The 10,898-nt window shown below is 38.2% G+C and overlaps 1 pseudogene across 1 annotated transcript; it reads right to left on the reverse strand.

Moving 5' to 3' along the window:
- Nucleotides 1-3,063: 3,063 nt before the first annotated feature.
- LOC311614921 (ubiquitin carboxyl-terminal hydrolase isozyme L1-like) lies at nucleotides 3,064-3,704 on the reverse strand (annotated as a pseudogene). Its single transcript has one exon. The product of its transcript is annotated as a ubiquitin carboxyl-terminal hydrolase isozyme L1-like (transcript).
- Between the last annotated feature and the right edge of the window lie 7,194 nt (nucleotides 3,705-10,898).

A 10,898-nucleotide genomic window follows, 5' to 3' on the forward strand; every position in this document is an offset into this window, starting at 1 on the left:
CAAAAAGCCCAAAGTTAGGGGCAATGTTAAAATATGTACACAGATAATAATTTAATAAAAAAATAAATAAAATAAAATAAAATAAAAAATAAAAAAGCCCAAAGTTAAATGTTCATTTTGCACACAAGAACAATTCCATTAATATTTATTTGATTGATTTATCTAATATTGCCATAAGGAGGGTGTGAAGGGAAATGTGTTTATAGAATTATATCTTATTATATTTCCCATTATCTAACACTACAAAAATAGTTAAGTATTCCTGATAGAAAAGATACAATTTATTCTCAAAAATAAAATTTAAAATATAATGGGAGTTTTAAAAAGATTATGCATTCAATAGATTTACCAACTTTATTACCAATATGTTCTAAAATAACACTGGGAAAATGTGCTACATATTATCACCTCATTCTGTGAATGGCTAATGGGTATTTGATAAAGATTTTTCCCCCTCAAACAGGCCCCCAAATGACCTATTCAGAATACTCCTGGTTTACCCAAGAAATTTCCCATGCTTTCTGGTAAGTTAAGTGTGATACTTTTCCACAAGGATTTAGAAACCAACTTCATTCAGAATGTCTTTAGAGCAGATACACCCTACATGCAAAATTGATATCTTAAATTATAATTTTCACAAATTTAAAATATTTTCACATTATTATCATTTTTCTTTAATTTATTGGGGTGACATTAGTTTATAAAAATATATACATTTCAGGTATACAATTCTATAATACGTCATCTGTATACTGCATTGTGTCTTCATCACCCCAAGTCAAGTCTCCTTCTGTCTGTCACCATTTATTCCTGTATACCTCTTCTATCTCCTCCCACACCCACTTTCTCTCTGGTAATAACCATACTGTTATCTGTGTCTATGACTTTTGTTGTTGGTGTGGGTTTTTTTTTGTGTTTTTTGTTGTTGTTGTTGTTGTTTGTTTGTTTTTTTGGTTTTTTTTGTTGTTGTTGTTTTTATTTTTATTTTTATTTATTTATTTATTAATTTTTTTAATTTTATTGATTTTTCACAGAGAGGAAGAGAGAAGGATAGAGAGTTAGAAACATCGATGAGAGAGAATCATCGATCAGATGCCTCTTGCATGCCCCCCACTGGGGATGTGCCCGCAACCAAGGTACATGCCCTTGACCAGAATCGAACCCGGGACCTTTCAGTCCCCAGGCCGACGCTCTATCCACTGAGCCAAACCGGTCCCGGCTGTTTTTTTGTTTTTTGCTTAATGCCTTCATCTTTTTTCCTCCAGCCCCCTAACTCCCTTCCCTCTAACAGCTGTCAGTTTGTCCTCTGTTTCTATAAGTCTGTTTCTATTATTTCTTTATTTTGTTCATTAGATTCCACATACTGTATAAGTGAAATCATATGGCTCTTGTCTTTGTCTAACCGGCTAATTTCACATGCATGATACTCTCCAGGCCCATTCATTCTGTTTCAAAAGGGTAAGAGCTCCTTTTTTGTAGCTTAATAGTATTCCACTGTGAAAATGTACCATAACACTTTTTTTTTCTTTATTGATTAATGTATTACATATGTGTCCTTTCTCCCCATTGCCCCCTCACCCCTGGCTCATGCCCTCACCTCCCCCCTGGTGTCTGTGTTCATTGGTTATTCATTCCCAGATGGGCACTTGGGCTGCTTTCAAATCTTGGCTATCTATATGTATAAAAGCCTAAGCAACTGAAATGACCAGAATGACCCAATGACCCATGGTTATGATGCACACTGACCACAGGAAGCAGACACTCAATGCAAAAGCTGCCCCTCTTGGTCAGTGTGCTCCAACAACCAACCTCCCCCAACTGGCCAACCTCCCACAGTCCCTCCCCCCAGCCCCCAGGCTGGGATGGGGAACTGGGGGTGGTGGCAGCAGATACAACCTCTTTCCCAGGGAGGCCAAGAGTCAGCTCCCTCCCTGGGGCTGGCAGCCAAGCTCCCATGGCCCGTCCCTCCCGCTGGTTGGCGGGCCCTGATTGGGTTGCCACCACCTGCCATAGTGTCAGTGCAGCGACAAAGGAAGGAGGTGGGGGTTGGGGGAGGGCAGGTGGGGAACCCCACAGTGGTGGGGTGCTGGCGGCATCTAGCGTCCATTCCTTCTGTGCCTGGCCCTGTGACTGTCACCTCCTCTCTGGCCTAGCCCTGATCGGACTGGCCCCGATCAGCCCTGATCGCCAGCTAGGCCTAGGGACTCCACCCATGCACGAATTTTGTGCACCAGGCTTTCAGTTGTATATAACACTGAAATAAAAATAGGGGTGCATACATTCTTTCAAATTAATATTTTAGGTTTCATTGTATATATTTTCAGAAGTGGAGTAACTGGATTATAAGACATGTTTAACTTCTTTTATCAGCAGAAAAGTTTTATTCCTTATAATGACAAACAATTTAAACCTCATCCAAGGTCTTAACTTACAAACCAAAGTAGCCATTTAAAGCATTAACTATTGAGGTATGAGACATACAATGGGGAAATGCTTTGCCATCTGAAGCTTATTCCAAACTGCTCAATCAACAGCTGAGCTCTGATAGTGCAGTGGTGCCTCGCATAACGAACGCCTCGCACAGCGAACTTTGGACAGGTTTTTCATGAAACCATCGGCCAAAAAGCAGAAAATGGATGAAGATGTGCAAGATTCGGTAGACTCTACTTAGTCTGTCTTAAAATTGAAAAAATGTGTGTTTTTTTTTAAAAAAAAAAATTATGTTTTTAGATGTATCTAAATAAAAATATGTCATCTTAGCATATTTTTTATGTCATCTTAGCATATTTTATGCTACAGAACAAATTATTTTTTTTAACATGTATTGTTATGGGAAAACGCGTTTCACATAACGAACTTTTCGCATAACAAGCTTGCTCCTGGAATGAATTAAGTTCATTGTGTGAGGCACCACTGTGCTTGGGTGTGGTTGAGGGGGAGTATAGCTATAGAACCAAAGAACAACAGCTGTTTTCTATGAGTACCAAAGCATTTTAAGACTACATTTGTAGGGATATATTTTGATGGTGAAGGGGAGAGAGCTTAGTCACTTCCCACAGGGCACTAGGCGGCCTTGGAGCAGGCCACCACAGAAAAGCTGACTTCCCCCTTGCTCACACTCAGAAAATTCTCTGCAGACTTTGGCAGCATCCTACAGCATCAAGTTCTTTTCACTGGTGCTATGGTTCTTTTCACTAGTGGTATGGTTCACCAGAAAAGGCATCCGTCCATCAAGTTCATAGAAGCAGCCATCAATGTTGTTAAACAGAATAGAATAAAATTTCACTTTGCCATCTACCTGACACTGGCATTCCTGCACCACTGAGTCATGGGCCGCTTGAATGACCTGAAGAAAATAGAGAATCATTGGCATAAAAACAAATTCCAGTTTGTCTTAATTATTGGCTACTGCTTGTATAAGTTGGATGATACCACGGGAGTTCTCAATGGTCCGCTTCATAAAGTACACTTTAGGACTGACTTCTTGTCCCTTCAGTTCTTCAATATGTTTTTCCCCCCAAAGTTCTCAAGCTGGTCAGTGGGTGGAAACAGCAGCAGCAGCATGCAGGCTGGTACTGTTTGCAAGCTCCAAACCTTCTACTCCAGTCCCAGCATTTCCATGAAGCACCACTGGCTGGCGACCTTCAGCCAGGCCAGGACTTTGTCAGCAACTCAGGGTTAATGTCCATGGATTTGAGCTGCATGTTCTGGAACCACAGGTGAGATTACTACCTGGAGAAGAGGAAAAACAGCCCAACTTTTTAAATATTTTGAGATATTTCCATATTTCTTTCCATACTGGCTACACCTAATTGCATTCCCACCAACAGTGCATGAGGGTTCTCTTTTCTCCACATCTTTATTTCACTTAGCATAATACCATCAAGGTCCATCCATGCTGTTTCAAATAGTAAGATTTCATTCTTTTTTATGTCCAAGTAATATTCCATTGTATATAAGTATCACAACTTTTTTTATCCACCTGTTTATTAATGGGATTGTTTCCGTGTCTTGGCTATCTTAACAGCAACTTCCTATATAGTAAAATATCCTGTTGAAACTGAGAGTTAACAAAGTATTTCATTTTTATAATCAAGTAACAATCCTTGGATATATGGAATATTACTTGGCCATAAAAAATAATTAAACCTTACCATTTGTGACAGTATGAAAGTGAAATAACTCAGGCAGAAAAAGACAAATACCATAGAATTCCACTTATATGTGGAATATAAAGAACAAAATAAACACACACAAAAATTGAAACTGACTCATGGATAAGAAGAACAGACTGACGGTTGCTAGAAGAGTGGGGAGTCAAGGAACTGGGTGAAAGATGTGAAGGAATTAAGAAGTACAAATTTGTGGTTACAAAGTAGCCACAGGGATGTAAAGTACAATAGTAGTCATTAATATTATAATAACTATGTATGGTGCCAAGTGGGTACTGAAAATATCAGGGGGAACACTTTGTAAAGTATGTGATTGTCTAACTACGGTGCTATACACCTGAAACTAATACAAAATAATTTTGAATGTTTAGAAAAAGCTCATTTTGAGTCATTTTCACACTTGTAGCTTCCTTAGGTAGACTCACCAGGAGCCAGGGGAGAATCAACAGAGCCAAAATAGTGCCAATACCTGCTCTGAAGAGATACAGGGAGGAATAAAGCACATTCCCACACCTAAAACAACTTACCTTAGAAGGCAAAGGGATTTTCCTGAGTAAAATGCAATGAATGGCCCAGCCAGTGTGGCTCAGTGGCTGAGCATCTGGGTTGTGGGCTCAATCCCCAGTGTAGGGTATGCAGGAGGCAGCCAATCAATGTTTCTCTCTCCTCATTGATGTTTCTATTGTTCCCTTTCTCTCTTTCCTCTCTGAAATCAATAAAAAAATATTTTTTAAGTGACAAACCTCAATTTCATTTTTTTATAAAGAGGAGGAGAAAGAGTGTAAAGAGAGAGAAGAGTATCAAGAAAAGAATGTTAGGGGTAATCTATATTCAGGGAAGGGGAGAGGAAGGAGCCAACAATGACTCCATAGTAACTACTGTTAGCTTTTTAGAACCAGTCTAAAGTAAGAGTCCAAAGAATCTGAATCTATGAGTAAAATGTGGGCATTCACATATATGAACATTGTGACAACTCCTCCACTATGGTAAAGCTTTTTTAAAATTTATTCCTGGACTTCATACATATTTTCAGATTATCAAGCTAACCTGAAGCCCACTTGGGATTTCAATCTGGATGTGAAAGGGATCATGAACAAAGTTGGTTGAGTCGCTCTCACAGATAGAGTAAAAAGCAGAGACAACATTTTTGAGGTAGTACACATCAACCGGAAGAAGAAGGCCGAGGGTCTTATTTTTTTTTTCTCCTAATTTTCAGGAAACATCACATTTTTACCTGGTCTGATATAATCTTATCGGCTTTAGTCTCATCTCAACTCATCTCACCTATGCTTTATTTCATGAATATATTGTATTTCAGTAGGTGTCTCTTGAGTAGCTCCTCTGGACTCAGTGAATTCTTCAGAGAATACTGACAGAATTCAGAGTCCCGGGGTCAGGCTGTCTTTAAGGTATCTGAGAGGAAAGAGAGACAGAGAAAAATCCTACCATCAAACCCATTGGAGGAGGAGGGGGGATTCCAGGGGCCCACAGAAAAGAATATTCATTCCATAGAGAGGTCAGGGAAAGATTCACAGAAAAGAGTTCTTAGAGCAGAAAAGGAGACAAACAAAAGGAAGCAACAGCTTTCAGGCAGGGGATAGAGCACTGAAAAGATTTGAAGAATTGAAAGACATTAGCATGTGTGGGAACTGCACTAGCCCACTGAGGTCAGACAATTGTTCATATTAGAGAGAGAGAGAGAGAGAGAGAGAGAGAGAGAGAGAGAGAGAGAGAGAGAGAGAGAGAAGAGATTTAATGGAAGCCAGTGAAAGGTGTTCAGTTGGAGGAATGACTTGTTCAGAGTTATGCTCTTCATAATCAATATAGTGTCTCAAGTGTAACCCAGCACTGTTTATTGTAAATGCTTCACAACATGTTTCTCTTCAAATCCTGTTTCAACCTGGCTTCTGGCTCCAGGCTCTCCCATGAGGTCTGTGCTTTATACTTGAATATCAGGCTTGTCATTAGAAACTTAGACTGTTTGGAATAGGATATTGAGATATGCTAGTTCTGTTCCATTGACCACCCACTGGCTCCACAGAAGGTGTCAGGAAAGTATAACTGAAATAAGACTTCCCAGAGTTTGTGTAAAAATGATGAGGACTTTGGAGACAGCTACATGATAGTGTCTAACAACAAAGAGAGCTTTGGAGTATCTAGGACTTGCATATTTTTAGAACTCTGATAGTAAGAATTCCATGGTGCAGAAACACTTTCAAGTGACTGAAGATAGCAGCTCAGGGACCACACTTTGAGAAACACTGCAGTAGAACATAGGGTGCTTGTGGAAAGGGAATGCACATTAGGGATAGGGATGGCAGGGCCAAGTCACAAGTAGCCTTCAATGTAATTCTCAGAAATGTGGACGTTTGGCTGTTTGATTGATGAGAAGCCATGTGAGGCTACATGGCCCAGGGGAGAGCCACCATCAGAACTTGAGTCAGGTGGGAAGATTTACCTTGACAAAGAGGGAAGGAGGAAACAATGTAGGGTCAGGAAGGGAGTGGTAATGAATGGGCCTGAACCTGGAAACTCCCATTCAAATGCATTCCTTCTGGACACATATGGAAAGGAAAGAGTCACTTCCAAAAACCTGGGCCAGGAAGGAATAAAAAAAATTATTCATTTCCTGATGGCATGTGGAATTTTGCAGGTGATTTATTGGACTTCTTCCCAATGCCAGAATTACCCAAATAACTCAGTGAAGCCACTTGGAAGGGATATAATACCATAGTTTGCTTTAAGAACTCAATTCAACAGAGATGTGCGTGGAGGTAATTTGTTGAAGTTGGAAAGACAAAGATTTTCCAAAATTTTATTCTTGGAATTAGAACATATTAGAACTGAACAGGACCTTAAAACTCATAGATAAGTTCTCTAGCTGACAATTGAGAAAATGAATTGCTGTCCCACTGAGCCCTCAACTAAATACTTAGAAAGTCTAACCTAGTGGTGTTCAGACTGTAAGATGCATTCAAATTATTTAGAGTACCTGTTAAAAATGCAGACTACTGCTCCTCCTTTTCCAATATTCTGAATCATATAGGTAGGGAGGAAGCCTTGGATCTACATTTTAAAATCAGTTTCCCCCAGGTGACTCTAATGCTGGTCGTCAACACTTCAAGAATCATTGCCATATAGAACTTATCATAAAGTTACCTTGGTCTTTGTCTTTTCAAGGCTCTGTGGTAAGCACTTTGAGGGGTTCACAGGGAAGAAGCTGTGTTCTTACTCTCAAGCTGTGTTCTTAGTCTCTAAGGTTAGCTGCATAAGAACAAAACTGGATTTCAAGGGAGAGTGTGTTAAGCATTCTAAAATGCTCATTGAACAGAAAAACAATGCCAGGATGATTCAAACAAGGGAGTTATTTCTTGTAAATTGTCTTCATGAGACCAGCTGCAAAGGTGGTCTAGAGGTAAAGAAATTATAAAATGTAATTGTTGAAAGTCATGAACACTATGCCTTACTAGGGTCTTTTATAAGCATCTTTTGAAAAGCACCAAGTTATATAAAGGAGAATTCATTGAATAAGAAATAGCAAGAATGGCTATTTACATAGTCTTTTAGTATGGCTGTGATAATTCTCCTTCACTCAGCTGACAGCAATGACAGAGGTCATTCAGATGTACTTCCTTCTACCATAGTTATGGCAACTGGAGCCTGAGAGGTGAAAGCATTTGACCAAGTCACTTGGGACTTGAAGCCAGTGCTGGAGCCCTTTCCAAATTCCTATAGACCATTAAGAAGGGGCTTGAATGGAGCATGTTTCTGCTAATCCCTGGCTTTCTACTACCCTCTGATGGCTCTAGTTAAGATGCTAAACACCCACTTTGGGTACTTAAAGTGGACTTATTCTTAGCAAATTTTTCTATTTGGTTTCATAGTGATGATACTGTACAAGCTAACACTTTTTAGCATTTACTGTATGGCAGACATTGCTTTAAGATATTTATCTACAAAACCCTATTAATATCTCCATTTTAGAGATAATAAAACCAAAATGCAGAAAAGTTAAAGAAATTGCTCCAATTCACACAGCTATTAAGTGGTAGAGGATGATCAGAACATGGACCAGAGCAGCTCTAGAGTCCATGTCTCTACCTACCATGATGCACCACCACTTGTAACTATCTGGGGACTCAAGTATCATTCCTACTATATTATGAGCTCTGTGGAAACAGGAACCCTGTATATTGTGGACACTGCTGTATCCCTAGTAGTGGAATCAAAGTAGGCCTGCAATAAATATTTGTTGAATAAATGAAAAAGTAGAGTTGGGCTAAACTGACACTGATAAAATTATTCTGTGCTGTCATTAGAACCAGTCCTGTTTCCACTATTAACTCAAAAGACTTTTGTTAAGATCCTGCTTCTTTCTGGACCTCAGTCTTGCCATCTGTACGATGAAGGAAGTGCTGCTCTTTAAGAGACCTACTATATATGACAATCTAGAGAGCTTCCTCATCACTAAATCCAAGTCTTGAGATAGAGCTGGGCCAAACCCATGGTCCTAAGCCCTGCCCCTTATGCTCCAAATTTTGGTATTATATTCAAAACTATGAGATAATAAGGTCAAGAAAGGGGGAGAGATTAAAATTGGGTTGGGGAATTTCGGAGGAGAGGTTATTGGACATTTCGGGCCTGAGATTGAGGGGACTGAGAAAAATTTGGAGTTGGCTGATAATTTGCAAAAGGAATCCATCCTCAGAGGCATTACTGTCCAGAGAATAAATGTATCAAGCAGATTATTATTCATGAGGTAATCAAACACCCTGTTTATTGATAGTGCTTCCTGGGCTGTTTTAACAGGAAAGACAACAAACACATTTGAAAATGTAAAACATTTAGAACGCCAAGACCAAGGATCAGTAATTCCAGACTCCAGCAGGTAATCAAAGGTTGCTTTCACAGCTTATTCTGGGGTAACCCAGCCACCAAAATGAATATAAAACTTTCTGGGGCCCAGGTAGCCCAAATCAGAAGGTATTGGGATGTTCTGGGAAGGATGGAAGCCAGCCTTCTTAGCTCTTTAAAGAAGAGGGAAAAGTGAGGGAACTCAAATTTAGGAGATAAATAATCTTATTATATAAAAATGCTTACAGATGAGGAAACTGATATTCTGAAAAATGAAGCAATTTCCCCCAAATCACCAGCTCCTAAGTAGTGGAGCCCAGAATCAAGTCTGGGCCTATGACACTGAAAGCCCACCCCCGACCTGTCCATCCCCCCTGGCTCCAGCATGCTCCTCTGCTTAAACCTTCTTTGGCTAATCCTTAATGGCTAATTAGTTGTCCCATCATTGAAAGGAATCAGAGAAAGGCAAAGGAATGGGTCTCCCATGACCTGTTGACCTTGTTGTTTCATTAAAAGGAGACAGCTGAGTCAAAACATGGTGGATTTCTTCTATAAGAATCTCATTATCCAGCATCCCCTCACTTCTGAGATGCTTCCCCTCCACTTTACCCACCACATGGAAATACTTTACTACATTGTTCTGTTTGGAGAAAATGAGTTAATATGTGTAAAATTTTCAGAACAGTGCCTGACATGCATCAGTACTATAAGAGGTCTATTTATTTAAATAAAATAGAGCAAATATTATCATCAAAAACTTTCAGACAATTGGAAAAATATAAAGAGAGGCATGAAAATCACATATAATCTCACACTAGAGATATTACAACTAAAAATTTGATGTAGTTGGAGGATTTTAACATATGTAATAAGCTTTTTTATGATGAAGGTTATTTTATTTATATTGCTTTTATAAGCTAATTTTCTCACTTAATAATATGCTGAGGACATCATTTGATGTCAGTATAAAATATTTACATTATAATTTTTAACATATCTATAAAATTCCTTTGTCTTGGTACACCAATACCTTAATTAACTAAATCCCATTAATAGACATTCAATTTTTTTTCTAATATGCTATGTTTTGTAAACAAGGTGCTTTACATACTGGGGTGGACAAAAGTTGGTTAATAATAAGAATAAATAACACAATAATAAATAAATAAGTAAAATATTAAAGAAATAAATAATACAAAAATAAATTCATTGTTTCGCTTACTTTTGCCCACCCCATGTTTGTCTGATTCACACACTTCTCCAGATTGGCCTTCAGAAAGTTTGCACTGATCTATACTGAAACCAACATTACATTTCTGATTAGTAGTTTGATTGAAAAGCCTTTTAAAACTTTATTAATTTTTTATGACATTTCCATTCATGATCTTTGTTTTGTTGAATTGTTTATTTTTTCTTACAGATTTTTAAGAGTTTTAAAATATTAAGACTGTTAACTTTTTGTTGCGCACGTTGCAATTTTTTTCACAATTTTTTTGTTTCTTGTGCTGTGTAAAAGCAATAGATTTATATGAAATCTATCAATGTTTTTACTTTATGGTACCTGTCTTTAAAATAATATTAGAAAAAAGTGTCTTTTGCACTGCAAAAGCATAAAAATATTTACCTTCATGTTCTACATATTTGTGGTTTTATTTTTCACATTTAAATCACAACCTAAAATTTACTCAGATGTATTTCCAGGGGATTTAAACCAGTCTTTCAAAATCTTTGGCATTACAGTTTCAACATACTCATTTATTGAATGAGTACAAATGAGGATTTTAGTATCTTTAAAGGAAAAGCATACTAGAAACATTAAGTAGCATCTTAGCCAAAGACTTATAGTACTTTTCCCAGATTGGCATACTAAAT

Source organism: Pipistrellus hanaki, assembly GCF_964339955.1.
Source record: "Pipistrellus hanaki genome assembly, chromosome: X".
Taxonomy (NCBI): domain Eukaryota; kingdom Metazoa; phylum Chordata; class Mammalia; order Chiroptera; family Vespertilionidae; genus Pipistrellus; species Pipistrellus hanaki.